The following is a 21933-nucleotide window of genomic DNA, read 5'->3' as shown; positions in this document are numbered from 1 at the left end:
CTTTCTCATCCTTAAGTGCATCCCATGCACTTATGACTCCTAGGTGGAGCAGAGGCAGCAAAGGCAAGCCATTGATGGTGCGTACGAGGGGCGCAAGGCCAGTAGGCCCCATACCCAACTGACCCAGAGGCCCCAAAGTAGCTGCAGTGGCAGTAGGTGATTGGGTGGTTACAATTGTTAGACAACCCCTTAGTCTCCAGTCTAACCCCAGTTCACCTTTTCATTAATACCTATACCTAATTAATAAGGTATTTACAAAAGTACCTATCGACATGTACTGTCGGTGGTATGCATAATATCATTGTGGTGGTTATACAGGGTGTGCCATTTATATGGATACACCTTAATAAAATGGGAATGGTTGGTGATATTAACTTCCTGTTTGTGGCACATTAGTATATGTGAGGGGGGAAACTTTTCATGATGGGTGGTGACCATGGCGGCCATTTTGAAGTCAGACATTTTGAATCCAACTTTTGTTTTTTCAATAGGAAGAGGGTCATGTGACACATCAAACTTATTGGGAATTTCACAAGAAAAACAATGGTGTGCTTGGTTTTAACGTAACTTTATTCTTTCATGAGTTATTTACAAGTTTCTGACCACTTATAAAATGTGTTCAATGTGCTGCCCATTGTGTTGGATTGTCAATGCAACCCTCTTCTCCCACTCTTCACACACTGATAGCAGGAGAAATGCTAGCACAGGCTTCCAGTATCCGTAGTTTCAGGTGCTGCACATCTCGCATCTTCACAGCATAGACAATTGCCTTCAGATGACCCCAAAGATAAAAGTCTAAGGGGGTCAGATCGGGAGACCTTGGGGGCCATTCAACTGGCCCACGACGACCAATCCACTTTCCAGGAAACTGTTCATCTAGGAATGCTCGGACCTAAAACCCATAATGTGGTGGTGCACCATCTTGCTGGAAAAACTCAGGGAACGTGCCAGCTTCAGTGCATAAAGAGGGAAACACATCATCATATAGCAATTTCGCATATCCAGTGGCCTAGAGGTTTCCATTGATGAAAAATGGCCCCACTATCTTTGTACCCCATATACCACACCATACCATAAATTTTTTGGTTCCAACAGTCTTGGAGGGATCTATCCAATGGGGGTTAGTGTCAGACCAATAGCGGTGGTTTTGTTTGTTAATTTCACCATTCACATAAAAGTTTGCCTCATCACTGAACAAAATCTTCTGCGTAAACTGAGGGTCCTGTTCTAATTTTTGTTTTGCCCATTCTTCAAATTCAGTGCGCCGATCTGGGTCATCCTCGTTGAGATGCTGCAGTAGCTGGAGTTTGTAAGGGTGCCATTTGTGAGTAGCTAATATCCGTCGAAGGGATGTTCGACTAATGCTACTCTCCAGTGACATGCGGTGAGTGATACGCTGTGGGCTCTTGCTGAATGAAGCTAGGACAGCCACTGATGTTTCTTCATTAGAGACAGATTTCATGCGTCCACATTTTGGCAAATCCAACACTGAACCAGTTTCACGAAACTTAGCAAGCAGTTTGCTAACTGTAGCATGGGAGATGGGTGGTCTCGTAGGGTGTCTTGCATTGAAATCTGCTGCAATGACCCGGTTACTGCATTCACCAGACATCAACACAATTTCTATCCGCTCCTCACGTGTTAACCTCGGCGACATGTCAATGGCTGTAAACAAAGAGAAACTTGTAAATAACTCATGAAAGAATAAAGTTACGTTAAAACCAAGCACACCATTGTTTTTCGCGTGAAATTCCCAATAAGTTTGATGTGTCACATGACCCTCTTCCTATTGAAAAAACAAAAGTTGGATTCAAAATGGCTGACTTCAAAATGGCCGCCATGGTCACCACCCATCTTGAAAAGTTTCCCCCCTGATATATACTAATGTGCCACAAACAGGAAGTTAATATCACCAACCATTCCCATTTTATTAAGGTGTATCCATATAAATGGCCCACCCTGTATAATAATATAATATGGACATTCTCTATAATAAAAATAAAGTAAGCAGTATTCATCCTAGTAGAAAATAGAAAAAGACTTGACGAAGTAAACTCTCATAGGAATGCTGCAAAGATTGTTAGCCAAGTTTAGTTGTTTCTGGCCTATTTTCAGGCTCTTACTTCTCATAATCTTGCAAATTGCAATTTAAGTGATCTGTTGAAAACAAAAGACAGGCTTATTGAACTACCAAGGATGACTGCAAAGGTCACACTAGACTTATGCACCACATCACTTGTGCTTTGCTTGTGGTTACTGCTTGTTGTTTCTGCCATAGATAAATACTGTAGCTTCATAGAATTAATAAACACTTTTACAGGCAAATTAATTTACAGAGAAGTTGCAGCTGCCAAGTTGATATGAAAATTATAGATAATACAGTCAGGTCCATAAATATTGGGACATGGACACAATTTTAACATTTTTGGCTCTATGCACCACCACAATGGATTTGAAATGAAACAAACAAGATGTGCTTTAACTGCAGACTGTCATCTTTAATTTGAGGGCATTTACATCCAAATCAGGTGAACGATGTAGGAATTACAACAGTTTGCATATGTGCCTCCCACTTGTTAACGGACCAAAAGTAATGGGACAATTGGCTTCTCGGCAGTTCCATGGCCAGGTGTGTGTTATTCCCTCATTATCCCAATTACAATCAGCAGATAAAAGGTCCAGAGTTCATTTCAAGTGTGCTATTTGCATTTGGAATCTGTTGCTGTCAACTCTCAAGATGAGATCCAAAGAGCTGTCACTATCAGTGAAGCAAGCCATCATTAGGCTGAAAAAACAAAACAAACCCATCAGAGAGATAGCAAAAACATTAGGCGTGGCCAAAACAACTGTTTGGAACATTTTTAAAAGGAAGGAATATACCAGTGAGCTCAGCAACACCAAAAGACCCGGAAGACCATGGAAAACAACTGTGGTGGATGACCGAAGAATTCTTTCCCTGGTGAAGAAAACACCCTTCACAACAGTTGGCCAGATCAAGAACACTCTCCAGGAGGTAGGTGTATGTGTGTCAAAGTCAACAATCAAGAGAAGACTTTCCCCAGAGTGAATACAGAGGGTTCACCACAAGATGTAAACCATTGGTGAGCCTCAAAAGCAGGAAGGCCAGATTAGAGTTTGCCAAACGACATCTAAAAAAGCCTTCACAGTTCTGGAACAACATCCTATGGACAGATGAGACCAAGATCAACTTGTACCAGAGTGATGGGAAGAGAAGAGTATGGAGAAGGAAAGGAACTGCGCATGATCCTAAGCATAGCACCTCATCAGTGAAGCATGGTGGTGGTAGTGTCATGGCGTGGGCATGTATGGCTGCCAATGGAACTGGTTCTCTTGTATTTATTGATGATGTTACTGCTGACAAAAGCAGCAGGATGAATTCTGAAGAGTTTCGGGCAATATTATCTGCTCATATTCAGCCAAATGCTTCAGAACTCATTGGACGGCGCTTCACAGTGCAGATGGACAATGACCCAAAGCAGAGTGCAAAAGCAACCAAAGAGTTTTTTAATGGAAAGAAGTGGAATGTTATGTAATGGCCAAGTCAATCACCTGACCTGAATCCGATTGAGCATGCATTTCACTTGCTGAAGACAAAACTGAAGGGAAAATGCCCCAAGAACAAGCAGGAACTGAAGACAGTTGCAGTAGTGGCCTGATAGAGTATCACCAGGGATGAAACCCAGCGTCTGGTGATGTCTATGCGTTCCAGACTTCAGGTTGTAATTGATTGAAAAGGATTTGCAAGCAAGTATTAAAAAGTGAAGGTTTGATTTAGGATTATTATTCTGTCCTTTTACTTTTGGTCCCTTAACAAGTGGGAGGCACATATGCAAACTGCTGTAATTCCTACACCGTTCACTTGATTTGGATGTAAATACCCTCAAATTGAAGCTGACAGTCTTCAGTTAAAGAGCATCTTGTTTGTTTCATTTCAAATCCATTGTGGTGGTGTATAGAGCCCAAAAATTTTCAATTCTGTCGATGTCCCAATATTTATGGACCTGACTGTATATGTACTGTAGATACTATCAACTTTGGATTAAGATGGTTCATGTATCTTTTCACTGTTCTTTGTCCTGCTGCTTCTTGATAGTCACAGATCTTTGCAACCATTGCCATCTGCACTGCTACAGTCTAAAGCGCCCATACACAATGCATGGTGACTGATGTAACCCAATTATATCATTGGCCAGGGGTAGTTTAAACTTGGCTTATCAGGTGTTCCCCAGCTTGATATGACCTTGGATAATGCCATTTCTTATTGACATCAGCTCTCTTCCTGTTTATGGATTGACTTCTGGTTCTGTTGCCTAGTTTTAGTTGCTTCTAAATGACTCTTGGTTTAGCCCATCAATTAAATACAACCTTGGTCTTTTCCCAGGCTACATCTACCATATCATGATTACAAATCTGTTCCTCTTCTTTATGCCTAGTCATGAACATTGACTATAGCTGAGGCTAGAGCATAGTTGGTGACTCAATGGAGTCCTAGATCCTTCATGGCTCAGTTACCCTTACAAGAATGATATACTACAATAATTGTCTTCTGGACCTCAACCAGGTCATACATACAGTGCTGTGTAAAGGTTGCAGGCAGGTGTGGAAAAAAATGATGCAAAGTAAGAATGCTTTCAAAAATAGAAGTGTTAATAGTTTTTTTTTTTTTTTAATTAACAAAATGTAAAGTAAATGAAGAAAAGAGAAAACTAAATCCAATCAATATTTGTTGTGATCACCCTTTGACTTCACAACAGTATAAGTTATTCTAGGTACACTTGCACATAGTTTTTAAAGGAACTTGAAAGGGAGGTTGTTCCAAATATCTTAGAGAGCTAACCAAAGACTTTATGTGAATATAGGCTTGCTCAAATTTTTCTATCTCATCATGTGATCCGAGACAGACTGATGCTTAAATCCGAGCTCTGTGGGGGCCATATCATCACCTCCAGGACTCCTTGTTCTTGTTTACACTGAAGATAGTTCTTAGTGACATAAGAATAAATTTGGAGCCAATCAGACGCCTCCCTGATGGTACTGCATGATGGATATATATCTGCCTGTATTTCTCAGCATTGAGGACACCATTAATCCTTGACAAATCCCCTCCATTTGCTGAAATGCAGCCCCAAATTTGCAAGGAGCCTCCACTATGCTTCACTGTTTCCTCCAGACACTAATTATTGTATAACTCTCCAGCCCTACCTAAAACTTTTGCACAGTAATGCATCTGAGTTAATGCAATGCTCCAAAGAACATTAAGTTAAAATTCCTCAACAGTTATGTAAATGAATTATAAATGGCAAACTATTAGAAGTGCTGGGTTGAAACTTGCATAGGGTAATGGGGCAGTTAGTTTTAACATGGGTGTACAAAACTGTTTCTTATAATAAATGCAGTAATAGTTCAATAACTATGCAATATTTTTACTTTACATTCTAGATTAAATTTTTTGAGCTAATAAACAAATGCATAAAAATGCCTGAATGTGTGCTAATTGTGCTCCATGTGGTGCCACAATAGATCAGAAGAAGTAGTTATTTTTTAATGTCTTGCCTAGCTCTGTGCAGCACCTTGGCTTTGATGGTGCCAGGGCTTGCACTGGGTGGGATTACCAAAAGGCAACAGTTTTCATGATTCCAACGTCACAGAGACACTGCCTATTTAAAGCTGCCTGTATGCATCTCTATTACAAGGTGTAAGGTAGTGCTGTAAATATTTACTATTTTCACACAATACCAAGCTATTATGTTGCCCAGCATGAGAAACACGATCCTTCCAAAGAAAGAGAGAGGAGGGAGCCAAGGAGCAAGGGATACTCTGATGGGAGATAACTATATGTTCAGTGTATGGGACGTCACACAAACAGTAGCATAGACATGTGAGGCTGACTTATAGAGGCATCTCAGCTACAGACTTTACATTAGTATTCTTACTGCATGTAAACTATTTGCACATCATTTTAAGATCTGGAAAATACCTTTACGTTGAACCCTCAACTTGTTCCCGCCCATCCCCTGGTCTACTTAGGGGAATATAAATGAAAGTGTATAGTTCCCAAATGAGAAAAAAAAAACTTTTCAATAAACTTACCATAGGGATTCTTCTCAGTTCCGGCATCACTGCTGCCCACTGATCCTTTCTTCCAGATTTTTACACATGCATGTGATAATATGTTGCCCAAACTGATTATATGTAACTTGACTGCAGGGGTTGTATGAGTGATATGTTGTTTAGATTTACACCTCTACTGTGGTTTACAAATACTAACAGAAGCCAGGAATGTTGTTGATATGGATGACATCTCTCCCTGTATTTATTTATTTATTTTATGCACTTATATAGCGCTACTATATTCTGCAGTGCTTTACAGACATTATCATCCAACTGTCCCCGATGGGGCTCACAATCTAAGGTCCCTATCAGTATGTCTTAGGGGTATACAGCCAGTGTTGGGTATAAGCAAGCAGAGGATGCACTAGAACTATTCCTTATGGTAAGTATATTGATTTTTTTCCCTTTTTTGTAGCTATTAATTTCTATTTTTTCATAAAGGGTCTTTATGTTTTTTAAATAGCAAACTTGGAAATCGACAGGAGGCTAAAGTTTTCAGTTTAAAGTTAGGGCTCATGCACACGACCGTACCCTGTTTTGCGATCCGCATAACACGGATACCAGCAGCGCGTGTTTCGCATTTTGCGGAACATGATGCCCTGGCCTCTATAGAACAGTCTTATCCTTGTCCGTAAAACAGCCAAGAATAGGACATGTTCTATTTTTTTTGTGGGTGTCACGGAACGGACATACATGCATACGTGCATACTGTTGCCATCCACATCTTTTGTGGCCCCCATTGAAGTGAATGGGTCCACATCCGACCAGCACAAAAATACAGTCATGTGAATAGGGCCTTATCATCAGCATTAATTTGCATCAACACCTGAAATACTATTACTGTGAGCAAGATTTCACACTCAATATAATAGCCAAAGCATATTCAAAGAGCACATATAGCAATGCTGCGGAACATGGAGCAGGGAAAATCTGTCCTTATTTCATCCGTGAAGATGTCCGGGAAGAATTTGTGTTTGCTCTGTGTGTCCATTTTTTGCCTACTGTGTGTCATCCATGTTCCACGGACACTGCTCATCAACAAGAAAATTCTAGAATATCTCCTACCAATGATCCATGAAAAACCACTGAGAGAACACAGATGCCACGAATGTGGTTTTTCACAGACCCAGGGACTTCAATGGGCGTGTTTAGTCTGCTAAGTCTGCATCCCTTGATTTTTCCACTGACCCATAGGCCTCATGCAAACGACCGTTGTTCTGGTCCGCATCCGAGCCGCCCATTTTGCGGCTTGGATGCGGACCCATTCACTTCAATGGGGCCTCAAAAGATGCAGACAGCACTCTGTGTCCTGTCCGCATCCGTTCCGGGACCTCGCAAAAATTATAAGACATGTCCTATTCTTGTCTGTTTGCGGACAAGAATAGGCATCTCTATAATGGGCCTCCTGTTCCGTTCCGCAAATTGCGGAAGGCACACGGGCGGGATCCGTTTTTTGCAGATCCACAATTTGCAGACCGCAAAAAACAGCACAGTCGTGTGCATGAGCCCTTAGTCTGTGGAAAACCTCTGATGTGTGAACAAACACATCTGTGATTCATTGAAGTGTGACCGAGGCCTAAGGCCGAATGCACACGGCCGTGTTCCGCGGCTGAGATCGGTCCGTGGTATGCCGGGCTGTATTCCTATTCAGAGCAGGAGCGCACGGCGTCATTGGTTGCTATGACGCCGTGCACTTCATGCCGCCGCTGCACTACAGTAATACACTCGTATGATCTATACCAGTGTATTAGTGTACAGCAGCAGCGGCAAGAAGCGCACGGCGTCATAGCAACCAATGACGCCGTGCGCTCCTGCTCTGAATAGGAATCCAGCTCGGCATACCAGGGACCGCTCTCGGCCGCGAAACACGGCCGTGTGCATTCGGCCTTACTGAGTATTTTTATTTTATCCTCATCAGTTTAACTAACTTTCTGCTGCAATAGTCTCATTAAGGGTACTTTCACACAAGCGTTTTTCATTTCCGGCATAGAGTTCTGTCACAGGGGCTCTATACCGGAAAAGAATTGATCAGGTATATCCCCATGCATTCTGAATAGAGAGTAATCCGTTCAGGATGCATCAGGATGTCGTCAGTTCAGTCATTTTGACTGATCAGGCAAAAGATAAAACCGTAGCATGCTACGGTTTTATCTCCGGCGAAAAAAAATGAAGACTTGCCTGACTGCCGGATCCGGCATTTTTCCCCATAGGAATATATTAGTGCCGGATCCGGTATTCAAAATACCGGAATGCCAGATCCGTCCTTCCGACCTGCGCATGCGCAGACTGGTAAAAATGTAAAGAAAATACAAGACGGATCCGTCTGTCCGCATGACAAGTGGAGAGACGGATCTGTTCTTGCAATGCATTTGTGAGACGGATCCGCAACCGGATCCGTCTCACAAATGCTTTCAGTCACATCAAAATCAGCGGTTCCGCCTAAATCTACCAGAATGGGAGGTGCTCTCTACTTAGATCTTTATTGGTGGTCAGAAATACCGCCAAATACACACCACATGAATGTACGTTACCCCTTTCCCTTTGACTTCTATGGAAAACTATCCAATTTGCTTCAAAGTAATATGCCATGTTTCAAGAACTTTTTAAATCAGCTGCTGAAAAAAACTCTACCATGTGCGTTAGTTTTTTTTTTGCACTGAAGTCAATAGGAAGCTGTTGATGGCATTTTGAATATGAAATACGCAGCAGAAAAATGTCCAGTTTCGGCTGTTGAATTAGGGACAGTTTTTGTCAATGTGAACATAGCTCTATACTCCGCTCCATAGAGAGTGCTCTCCTTTATTCTAGACAACAGGATCATGTGCTCGTTATGTTAGTTAAGCAGTCATGTTAGTTATGAAATTAGATAGGCAGATAGATAATAAAGGAATGTCAGTACTCCAAGGGTTCCAGTGAAAACAAACCAGTCATTTATTCCGCCATATACTGTATACACAACATTTCAGCTTTCTTCTACAGCCTTTTTCAAGCAGAGCTAAAATGTTGCACATGTATGGGTAAACACTCCCTTTTTCACTGGATCCTTGGAGTGCTGCCATTCTTTGCTGTTTTGTGATTTGGTTGGTATCGATGCTTGCAACCGTTTACTTATTGTATAGTGCTGCTATGTTTTTTCATAGACATGAGACATATAGATTAGGTAGATAACATGAAAAAGCCAGGATGCTAAATCTTATCTGCAATATCACATCTATACACTAAAACGATTGATGAATTATGAAAACAGCCAGAAAAATGGAAAGGATGAAAGAAAATGATGAAAGAAAGAAAGAAAAAGATTATAATGGCTGCTTCATAACTCTGCGTTCAGACCTGAGCGTACGGGATGGAGCGCTCTGTATACGCGATTGTATGCGCGTTTACAGACGCAGCTCCTGAACAAGCGAACGCCCATTGTCGCGCGTTCCCGGAAGTCTATGTACGGGAACGCGCGACAAGAGGCCCCAAAGAAGCTCCTGTACTTCTTGGGGCGTCGGGCTTTTTACAGCGCGATCGTACGCGCTGTAAAACGCTCAGGTGAGAACCATTCCCATAGGGAAACATTGGTTCTTGCCTGTTGAGCGTTTTACAGCGCGTAGGAACGCGCTGTAAAACGCTCAGGTGTGAACGCAGCCTAAATGCAGCAGTAACAGTAACCACACTGTCCTATCTATAGCTTTAATCCTTGGGTCTCATGTTGATGTTGTCATTATCACTATTGCCATTTTATTATTTGAGAACGCTCCATGGAGAATGAACCATCCAGTTATTCTGTAATACTACCACACGCCAATACATTACATTTAGTACTGCAACAAAAGGATTCCCCTCACTCTTGGTGAGGATTAAAGTGCAAATTTTTATTAATTATTGTTTGGAATAAAACCATAAATTACTATATAATAATACATTAACTACAAACAGTATTAAAATCCCCTTTTGCATTTCATTAGTAAATATTAATATGGGGTAAATCCTGGTTTTATGATATACTGTACAATAAAGAATAAACGTTATGTTTTAAATTAATTAAGTAGTCTACTAATATGTGCTAGTATTCAGAGATGACTCCCCCACAGTTGGTGCAATACCTGAATCCCCAGCTGGTGGATAATATTCCTATGATACTAAGATATCACTAGACTTGAACACAGAAAATAAATTTGTAGAATTCGAAGTAGTCTGTTGACTTATCGGTAATTGTTTATACATGTATTAGTTGTTTTCTTATCATCAAACTATGTTGCAATTTTTAAATACATAAGGTATATAGAACATAGAAGAGGATTCTTTACGGTAAGAGCAGTGAGACTATGGAACTCTCTGCCTGAGGAGGTGGTGATGGTGAGTACAATAAAGGAATTCAAGAGGGGCCTGGATGTATTTCTGGAGTGTAATAATATTACAGGCTATAGCTACTAGAGAGGGGTCGTTGATCCAGGGAGTTATTCTGATTGCCTGATTGGAGTCGGGAAGGAATTTTTTTCTCCAAAAATTTGGAAAATTGCCTTCTACCTCACAGGGGTTTGTTTGCCTTCCTCTGGATCAACTTGCAGGATAACTGGATGGACAGATGTCTTTTTTCAGCCTTACAAACTATTTTACTATGTTACCATATATCCAATAAAAGAAACCAGCACAAAATCAGCGCTCCATAGTGTAAGCCATCCAAACAAAATAAAGTGCCGCAAGGGATTATAGCGCGCCGCTCACCAGATGTAGGAATTCAGGTGTCCCACGTGCAATGTGGATCCAGGCAGCTGCTCCCTCTGTGTAGACATGGCATGCAGTGACCACAGTGAAAATTCATAGGAGAGGAAAAATAAAACCAGATCCTGGGGTGCTGCCGATCAGGGTAAAAAGTTTATAATACAAAAATGTATACCGCGTTTCTCCGAACAGCCGTCAGCTTCAGATACAAGTCTTGTATTTGATTAAGGCGATGGATCATTGGCAAGATGCGCTATCCTGTACATTTTTGTGTTGATAAACATTTTTAACCAGATCGGCAGTGCTCCAGCATCTGTTTTAATTTTTCCTCTCCTGTAAACCATATATCCAATGAATATTCATCTACGAGCATGTAGCAGCCATAAAAGATACCATGAGCGTTACTGAAACCGGAACAGAACTGCATTAAAGCAGCTAATGTCCTGGTAAGGTTAATAACTGTACAACATGTTTCACAAACACCTGACTGATGTGACACAATCTACGTTCAACTAGACCTTAATTAAGGTAATGATGATATGGTTATGCATTAACCAGTGTAAAGTAATGTATTACTCAATAGCAATGGCACCCATGGCACCATTTTTGGTTAATGTATTAAAAGAAGTCCTTGCATCAAAGGAAACAGTGAGGAAACAGAAGAACCTGCAAATTACAATATATTCAGTGACAGTTTTAGTGCTTTTAGAGCTACTCATATTGTTGTTCCTACTACAAATTTTGGAAAACTAAGGGTCTGTTTATTGGGACGATTATTGGGAATGAACGTTCATATGAATGTTCATTTCCAATAACTGTCCTGTGTGCTGCCGATCACTGAAGAATGAACAAAAAGCTCGCTCGTTGGGTGTTTTTGATCATTTATGTGGCAGTACGAATCATTCCTCACTGTAAACAGGAATGTGCTTCGACCAACAACGAAACTCTATGGCAGGGATGCTCCACCTGTGGACATCCAGCTGTTTTAAAACTACAACTCCCACCATGCCCTGCTGTAGGCTGATAGCTGTAGGCTGTCCAGGCATTCTGGGAGCTGTAGTTTTGCAACAGCTGGAGGGCCGCAGGTTGAGCATATCTGCTCTATGGGGATGAATTGTAGTAACTATCACCCATCCCTATAAGACCCGACAATTGCTGCATGTAAATGAGGCTAACCAGTGGGCAATGATCAGGAGTGAATGCTTATACAAACACTCATTCCCAGTCATTGCCCAGTGATATTGTCCCATGTAAATGGATCTTAAGCATTCTAATCTGTCTAAGGAAGACTGCTTTACAATTACCTATTATCTATTCTACATATGAGGGGACATCTAGAAATGTCATAAAGAAGGGCAAGAAGTAATACACATAATGCTGGCCATATACATGATGCTAGTTTCACACCTGTGGCAGAGCAATCTGGCTGGCTGTGTTGGCAGAGGAATAGCCTGCCAGAGCTCTCCGGATCCGGCCTAGCTGGATTCTGCCATTCACCGCCGGAGCCCATTGATTTTAATGGGAATCGGCAGGGATCAGCTGCTCCCTGATATTTATTGGGGTAGAAGAAAGTGGGGGGACCGGTGGGTATGGGTAACCCCTCGAATACGCCTATTTCTGGAAACCCGTTGCGAGCGCCAATCGTAATAGGTCGGTAGGAAGGTATGTGTTTATTATAAAGTACCATAAAACAACAATGTACTACACTGGGTCTCAGGTGCCTAAGAGACCGTTATCTGTAGTATCATACAAGCCAATGTGTGGTCAATGGAAAGAGCGAACAAGCGGAAACATAAGGGTAAAATACGTATAAAAAGATAAATGTATCATAAAAATACTATAGTATCGTATACTTCTTACTCACTTCACGAGGGGGGTGGTTTACCAGGATAAGCATAATACACCTGTAAACCAAACACGTGCCTGTCCCGAAACGCGTTGATTCGGATATCTACCCTAATAAAGACAAGTGAACAGAAGCACCCGTGTGTTTGGCTGCCTTCATTTTGTAAAATCCTAGAAGCGATCCAGGCTGGGGGGGTGTTTGGTTTACAGGTGTATTATGCTTATCCTGGTAAACCACCCCCCTCGCGAAGTGAGTAAGAAGTGTACGATACTATAGTATTTTTATGATACATTTATCTTTTTATACGTTTTTTACCCTTATGTTTCCGCTTGTTCGCTCTCTCCATTGACCACACATTGGCTTGTATGATACTACAGATAACGGTCTCTTAGACACCTGAGACCCAGTGTAGTATATTGTTGTTTTATGGTACTTTATAATAAACACATACCTTCCTACCGACCTATTACGATTGGCGATCACAATGGGTTTCCAGAAATAGGCGGATTCGAGGGGTTACCCATACCCACCGGTCCCCCCACTTTCTTCTACCCCAATTATCCTACACAAGCAGACGCACTAGTCTGCTTGACAAACCCCGAGCAGCCTATCTACCTACTCCTTCTCCTCCACACTACTCCTATAAACCCCTGGCGCCTCAAGTTTTTCAGACCAAGTGGAGTCCTTTCCATCAGATCTGACTAACCCTCAAACCTTCTTTCTCCTTTTATACCCCTGATATTTATGCCAGGATTTGGCAGCACAAAAACTATTGCATGCAGCGATATTTGTCTGTCCGAATCCCGGCGTAAATGCTGCGGAGTGGCCAGAATCCCAACAGATCCCATTATAGTCTATGGGATCTGGTGGGCAAGAGCTATGCCAGATCTGGAGAGCTCCAACAAGCTGTTCTCTGCCAATACAGGCTGCTGGATTCCTCTGCCACATGTGTGAAAGAAGCCTAAGACTGCTTGTTCTGCCGACAGCTGTCACTCTCTATCCCCTCCCACACATCTGCTCAGTTTAGCGGATCATGCATGAGTTCTCAGTAGGAAGATTTGGAGGAAGGCGCTGTCAGATTTTAAACTATTGACCATATAGCACCTAGTAGTGCTGCTAGCATGATACGACAGCGGTATTGTGTGCAGATAGCAAAACTCTCAACTCTCAACGCTTGGTAGCACAAGTTTACACCTAATCAGGTCACAATACTAGTTTCACCCAAAAAAATTATGATAATCATACAGCACTTGTTGCTAGTATATTCTGACAGTGGTATTGTGTACTGCTACTAACACAATCTCAACACCGCTACGTAGTACACAAATATCAAATATTATCATGGATAGTGACAAAGAGTAAAGAAGGACTAATATATAACCACAGTAAAAATTAGAGACTCAGGTAACTTCCACAATCACCACCGCAAGTCCTGAAGTTACCAACAACTAGTTTGAAAAAAAACACAGGGAGTCATTTATCAAACAGAAATATGCCTAAATAAGACGTATTACTGGCGCGGATTGCGACTTCTCCCTGCTCACGCCAGGTCTAAAAAAGGGGGCGTGATGTGGGCAGGGAAAGGGAAGGGCCGGTAGGCCCGTCTTATTCATCATTTTGTATACCTGGTTTAGGCGTAGAAAATAGTCTAAATGCAAGACAGCTTGGAAGCTGGCTTATATTTAGACTGGCACAGGATGCGCCAAAGTTATGGAGAGGCCGGGGCCTCAACATAACTTCGGCAGATCCTCCGCCAGCTATGGGGCTTTATTAAGACCAGTGTCTAAAACGTCGGTCTTAATAAATGACCCCCACAATCCCCCCAAAAAAATTAAGGCATTACTTTACTAGCGTAAACCGACACCTGAACATAGTTTAAAGAGGTCCTGTAGCCTCTCCTGATAAGTCTGTGGGGCAGCATGGTGGGTCAGTGGTTAGCACTGGAGTCCTGGGTTTAACTCATCTGGGGACAACATCTGCAGTGACTTTGTACGTTCTCCCCATGTTTGCGTGGGTTTCCTTTGGGTACTCCCGTTTCTGGAGTCTCCCCAACCACAGAACTGTCCCTATAAGAAAAGTGCATTACAAATGTTTGTCATTGTTTTACCAGCTACATGCATTCCTCTTGTAATAACAATTTTGGAGTATCTATTCTTATGATTGGATACTGTACCATTCTTTATTACTCCTGCTAAAAGTTATGAATGAATTACTAGCAGTTTCCAATGAAGGTCTAGATGGGTCTTACCAGTTGGGGGGGTGTCTCTGTACAATCTGACACTGGCAGCACTGATTGGATAGTGACAGACGGTGCAGGGACATCCCCCCCCCCAACTGGTGACACCCATCTAGATCTTCATTTGAAACTCGGTGCCCATTTCCCCCTCTTCTTGTTTGATTGATAGCCCCTGAGATTTCAGCGCTGGTAGTGATGATGCAAGGACTGCCAGATGCACTGAACAGAGCAGTCCCACCCATGGTGCACGAGCAAGAACAGATTAATAGATATATTGTTTGGGTTCAGGAATCCAGTGGATTGTTTTACTTGGTGATTAACAGCCTACATTTATGAGTATACATACAGAGATCGCATACGGAGATAGCTCAAAGTCGGACCACCCACTGGACTCCTAAGTCCTGATTGAGTAGGGATTTACATTACTAAATTACTAGCTATGCTAAATATTTTAATATATATATAACATAAATCTATATGTCAATCTTCTCAACTCCTGCCCTCTAATACACTGACAGTAAATTGGACAGCATGTGCAATGACTCGTGGAGTGGATTCCTGTATTATTTCAGATTGTAAATCATTGTAGAATAGAGGATCGGAAGAGCTGCCTCAGTTCATATTTGTACAGATATGGACTCTATTATTTGATACAACTGACCAGTTCAGAAAAACTACACTGCTCAAAAAAATAAAGGGAACACTTAAACAACACAATGTAACTCCAAGTCAATCACACTTCTGTGAAATCAAACTGTTCACTTAGGAAGCAACACTGAGTGACAATCAATTTCACATGTTGTTGTGCAAATGGGATAGACAACAGGTGGACATTATAGGCAATTAGCAAGACTCCCCCAATAAAGGAGTGGTTCTGCAGGTGGTGACCCAGACCACTTCTCAGTTCCTATGCTTCCTGGCTGATGTTTTGGTCACTTTTGAATGCTGGCGGTGCTTTCACTCTAGTGGTAGCATGAGACGGAGTCTACAACCCACACAAGTGGCTCAGGTAGTGCAGCTTATCCAGGATGGCACATCAATGCGAGCTGTGGGAAGAAGGTTTGCTGTGTCTGTCAGCGTAGTGTCCAGAGCATGGAGGCGCTACCAGGAGACAGGCCAGTACATCAGGAGACGAAGAGGAGGCCGTAGGAGGGCAACAACCCAGCAGCAGGACCGCCATCTCCGCCTTTGTGCAAGGAGGAACAGGAGGAGCACTGCCAGAGCCCTGCAAAATGACCTCCAGAAGGCCACAAATGTGCATGTGTCTGCTCAAACGGTCAGAAACAGACTCCATGAGGGTGATATGAGGGCCCGACGTCCACAGGTGGGTTTGTGCTTACAGCCCAACACCGTGCAGGACATTTGGCATTTGCCAGAGAACACCAAGATTGGCAAATTCGCTATTGGCGCCCTGTGCTCTTCACAGATGAAAGCAGGTTCACACTAAGCACATGTGACAGACGTGACAGAGTCTGGAGACGCCGTGGAGAACGTTCTGCTGCCTGCAACATCCTCCAGCATGACCGGTTTGGCATTGGGTCAGTAATGGTGTGGGGTGGCATTTCTTTGGAGGGCCGCACAGCCCTCCATGTGCTCGCCAGAGGTAGCCTGACTGCCATTAGGTACCGAGATGAGATCCTCAGACCCCTTGTGAGACCATATGCTGGTGCGGTTGGCCTTGGGTTCCTCCTAATGCAAGACAATGCTAGACCTCATGTGGCTGGAGTGTGTCAGCAGTTCCTGCAAGACGAAGGCATTGATGCTATGGACTGGCCCGCCCGTTCCCCAGACCTGAATCCAATTGAGCACATCTGGGACATCATGTCTCGCTCTATCCACCAACGTCACGTTGCACCACAGACTGTCCAGGAGTTGGCAGATGCTTTAGTCCAGGTCTGGGAGGATATCCCTCAGGAGACCGTCCGCCACCTCATCAGGAGCATGCACAGGCATTGTAGGGATGTCATACAGGCACATGGAGGCCACACACACTACTGAGCCTCATTTTGACTTGTTTTAAGGACATTACATCAAAGTTGGATCAGCCTGTAGTGTGTTTTTCCACTTTAATTTTGAGTGTGACTCCAAATCCAGACCTCCATAGGTTGAAAAATGTGATTTCCATTTTTTCTTTTTGTGTCATTTTGTTGTCAGCACATTCAACTGTGTAAAGAACAAAGTATTTCAGAAGAATATTTAATTAATTCAGATCTAGGATTTGTTATTTTTGTGTTCCCTTTATTTTTTGGAGCAGTGTATATATTTGCAAAGTAATTTAACTTAAAGAGTCACTGTACTTTCATACAATTTAATAGAGAATGGTATAACAGAGACACAGAAAATGGTAGAGAGGAATTAGGGGCATGTCAGAGCTAGCTGAGATTGTGAGCCTGATAACAGAACTGCTTCTACACTGCTTTTGAAGATTATAGGAGACTCCTGTGTGTCTGTAAGTGTGATTTCCCTCTCCTTATCTGTTCTGTGAATTTTGGAGCTGAAAACAAACATAGTTGGAAGTAACGGAAAGGATGTTAGTACTGGCAGATTTCAGAGAAGGATAACATCCCCTGCTTGTGATCGAAATGCATCCATCTGTGCAGCTGAAACAGGGAATAATATGACTGCAAGAGACATTAGGGAAGCCCCAAAAAAGACCTGCTCTTTCACATGATTACGATTGTACAAAGAAGCAGATCACAATTAATTTTTTATTTCAGGGGTTGCCACATTAGAACAACCCCAGTCCAGTGTTGTACTAGAGCTTATTAGGACATATGAATGTCTGGAGCACTTGAACGGGCACCATGTAATTGCACAATTTTCCTGTAGCCATCAAACTATAATCCATTCTCCACCTTGTGAATTAGTTTTACATAGTAAATTTTGTAACATTCTCTACAGATTACATTAGCAAGGAACCAAACATTCCACTACTACACCACAAAAATGATAATTGTGCTGCTTATTTGTGTTTTCTGGAATTTTGAAGTGTTTTTATACACTTGTATTTGAAATGAAATATTTGTAGATACTTGTACATATTCAAAAGTAATCCGTGCTCCTTTGTGATCCTCCTCACAGCATGAGTTGTCAGTAAGACATCTGTTACTGATTACACTCACCTAATACAACCAACATATGGTTTCCACATGGATTCAAAATGTTCTTGGGCAAAACCAAAACTGTTTGTTGTAGAATCCAAAAGGCAGGGCACATATGTGAGCAAACATGAGATTCATAGAGACCTATCAGCAATTTTAAGAGCATTTTAGGTCTTCCATTTATTTATATTACTGCACCATTGTTGCAGTAGATTGTATTGACCAACTTCTTTGCATTTATAAACTCTGACCCTGGAACATTCAAAAAGGTCCACTGCTGTGCCGGGGCGTAAACCTGATGTGTTTTCTTACATGTCTCATATTAGTGACTTGGCCAGATGTGAGAGATATATCCACAATCAAGATATCTATGACTTTTGCTCTTTGCATTTACACTTTAGCTGATTGGAAGTCGGCAGCCAACAAAGGAGAAAATATTTTACTACCTTAGTGACACAGTAACATAGTTCTTAAGGTCGAAAAAAAGACACAAGGCAATCTGGTTTAACCTATGATCCTAGAAGGTTGATCCAGATGAAGGCATAACAGCCCAAGTAGATGCCAATTTTATTTATTTTAGGAATAAAATTTGACCTGTCTCCAAATATGGAAATTAGAATAAATCCTCGGATCAACAACTCATTTTGAGTAATCTGCTACGGAAAATGTGTAATATTATTACTTTCAAGAAAGGCATTCAGACCCCTTCAAAACCTCTCAGTGAATCAACTTTGAAAAATTCACATGAAGAGCTCCATAGTCTCACATCTCTTGCTGTAAAGTAGCACATTTAGGATGATGGTGACACCTTCTTCCCTCTAGATCAGGGATGCTCAACCTGCGGCCCTCCAGCTGTTGCAAAACTACAGCTTCCAGCATTGTAGTTCTACAACAGCTGGAGGGCCGCAGGTTGAGCATCCCTGCTCTAGATGTATTTGCAGCAAGCCCTGGAGGAGCCGGTGCAGAGGATGGGAGTGGTAGTGGCCAATGTTCAAATGTATCACTGTGTACTTCCTCCAGCTATTGCTCCCCAGGGGGGGTCTGTACAGTGGAACTGTAATATTGAAGAATGAAGCCAGAATTAAATGTATAAAAGTGCAACATAGAATTTCAAATGCATTCAATAGCAGCTGATTCTAAGTGCAATCTTTTGACACCAGTAAGGACTATGGAGGTGGGTTAGACGGCGGCAGATTAGCACTTGTATTGTATTGGCCTAGTTCTAGATTGGGTGATGGGTGTCTTAGCTGTAGTTCCTCACCTCACAGCAGTGTCTCTAATGCTGGTTGTAGCTTTTCACTCTGCTGTCTGTCTTCTCAAGGACTTACTTGAGGCTTTATATCTATGATCTCTCTGAAGAATCCTCTTTAGGAGCAGGAGCTCAAGCGTGGGTTGCTCTGGACCTTCTCTGCCTGGCAGGAAGCAGGGCCATCCCACCCCTACCAAGAGGGGAGGGACAGGATGGTTAGACCCGTTCCTTACCAACCATTGCCATCCACATACTTACTAGCAGTAATGGCCATTTAATACAAAAAATACATAACAATACATAACACAAAACTATATACAATATTGGAGTGCCCCTAGGACTGGGGTACTACATATTGGATTGCCTTTGTCAAGGTGACAAGCCTGCTGGATCATTATAGAGATCTCTGTACTCTCCTTTCATATATTTGTACTCATTATAATCCTTATCTCTACAAACTAAATAACTTCAATTTGGAAAATCTATCTGTGTAGTGTTGTCCATGCATTTACTTTATTCTTTTATTTATCCACCTCTAAACCTGCTCTGCTAAATCTTTTTTGTACACTGGTGCTTAAGACATTTACTAATGTAGGTGCACCTAGGCACTGTTATAAACTACGCCAGAATTTGTAGCAACTCGTTGCAATCTGGTGCATTTTTGGTGCATCTAGTTCTCTGCATCAAGCTAACAAGTGACTTAACGGAAAATGGTGTGCCTCTGTAGAAAAAGGTGTGTGTGGCCTAATATGCAACATTTAGCTCCAAAATTGCAGCACAATTCTCTCAAACTAAGCCAACCAATACATAGTATAGAGTGCACCAAATTTATCATCCAGCCTGAACCACAGTGATAAATCTGGTGCAGGTCTAGACGGCCTGTCTGAGTTTACACCATCTATAGGATTAGTAAATCTCCCCCAATATTCAATGTGTGGTCTGACTAGTGATTTATAAAGCAGTAGAACAGTGTTCTCATCATGTGCATCTGTGCCTCTTTTGATGCGTACCGTGAACTCATTTGCCTTGGCAACAGCTGCCTGGCACTGGTTACTACAGTTCATTTTGAGTTGATAAAGAAACCTCTCATAATTCAGTTTAATAAATCCATTTTTTCACCAAATTATTTCTCCATTTCACTGCAAAGTACATATTTTCTACAGTGTTCCTGTATGATTGAGAGAGGGACAGTATTCTAAACACAGCAGAACAGACGTCAGAGGCAAAAAAATACATTTTCCTCCCATAGCTATGGGATTTCAGAATAATCTGGGGCTCCATTATTTCAATTCCTGAGCCAAAGCTGAAATTTAAACCTCATTTATAGCTTTTAACAAAAAATACTTCTGTAAATCACATATAAAATTCAGAAAAGAACTATACATCTCCCAACAACATTAGCATCTCTTAACCTTCTGGTGAACTCGGGATAAAATAATGGTCATGATCATTTCGTAAGGTTCTTATTCAGATTACACTTGTTGTGCATGAATGAGTATGATTGCCAAGAAACAATATTCATAAGTGCCGACGACATAGGCACAAATCAAGATTTCGGCAGAGTGAGCCTTCGAGCGCACCATGTAAATCTTGCTATAATTGGCATGCTTTGTTTGGTTAAGTACAGCTCTAAACATCTGCCCATAAAAGTTAATGATGGAGTAGAAATTACATAGCAGAACAGGTCCCCGCTGCATCTTCCTGCAATTACTGCTCTCAAAAGTAAAGATAATATTTTCTTTAATCCTGTACACCACAGAATGTGTCCGCAGAGCTGGGAGCAATATTTTAAGGAAAATGGAGTTGGTAAAGATGAATATGTATTTATAGCATTGTAGTAGATACGTTTCTTCAGAGACATTGTACCAAATGAACTGCTAAGATTTCAGCCAGGATTAACCAGGGATTTCTCGCTCTCAAGAATTCTCTTTTCTCTCTGCTCACAAATGTGGCACTACAATGCCCAGCTCTATTTTTCTTGTTCAGTCAGTATTTCCTCTATCTTTAATATAACAGGGGACCTGAAGCTTATCAACCCAACCACAATGAAGTGAAGTCCACAACAGGCATATACAGTGGATATAAAAAGTCTACACACCCCTGTTAAAATGTCAGGTTTCTGTGATGTAAAAAAAATGAGACAAAGATAAATCATTTCAGAACTTTTTCCACCTTTAATCTGACCAATAAACTGTACAACTCAATGGAAAAACAAACTGAAATCTTTTAGGTGGAGGGAAGAAATAAAAAAAACCTAAAATAATGTGGTTGCCCACACCCTCTTATAACTGGGGCTGTAGCTGTGTTCAGAATTAAGCAATCACATTCAAAATCATATTAAATAGGAGTCAGCATACACCTGCCATCATTTAAAGTGCCTCTGATTAACCCCAAATAAAGTTCAGCTGCTCTAGTTGGTCTTTCCTGAAATTTTCGTAGTCTCATCCCACAGCAAAAGCCATGGTCCACAGAGAGCTTCCAAAGCATCAGAGGGATCTCATTGTTAAAAGGTATCAGTCAGGAGAAGGGTACAAAAGAATTTCCAAGGCATTCGATATACCATGGAACACAGTGAAGACAGTCATCAAGTGGAGAAAATATGGCACAACAGTGACATTACCAAGAACTGGACGTCCCTCCAAAATTTATGAAAAGACGA

The 21933-nt window shown here is 41.7% G+C and overlaps 1 protein-coding gene across 3 annotated transcripts in view; it reads right to left on the bottom strand.

Moving 5' to 3' along the window:
- PDE1A (phosphodiesterase 1A) overlaps positions 1-21933 on the bottom strand; it is a 216971-nt gene that overhangs the window by 179862 nt on the left and 15176 nt on the right. The window contains exon 1 of one of the 3 annotated variants that reach the window (XM_040440831.1): positions 10846-11007. The exons of the other annotated variants lie outside the window; for them this stretch is intronic. The gene's annotated coding sequence lies outside the window, so the exon portion shown is untranslated. Of the gene's footprint in view, positions 1-10845; positions 11008-21933 lie in introns of those variants that run through there. 3 annotated transcript variants of the gene reach the window in all.

Source organism: Bufo bufo, chromosome 7 (assembly GCF_905171765.1).
Source record: "Bufo bufo chromosome 7, aBufBuf1.1, whole genome shotgun sequence".
Taxonomy (NCBI): domain Eukaryota; kingdom Metazoa; phylum Chordata; class Amphibia; order Anura; family Bufonidae; genus Bufo; species Bufo bufo.
The sequence above is the reverse complement of the archived record's forward strand: the minus strand, read 5'-3'. Positions and strand labels throughout refer to the sequence as shown.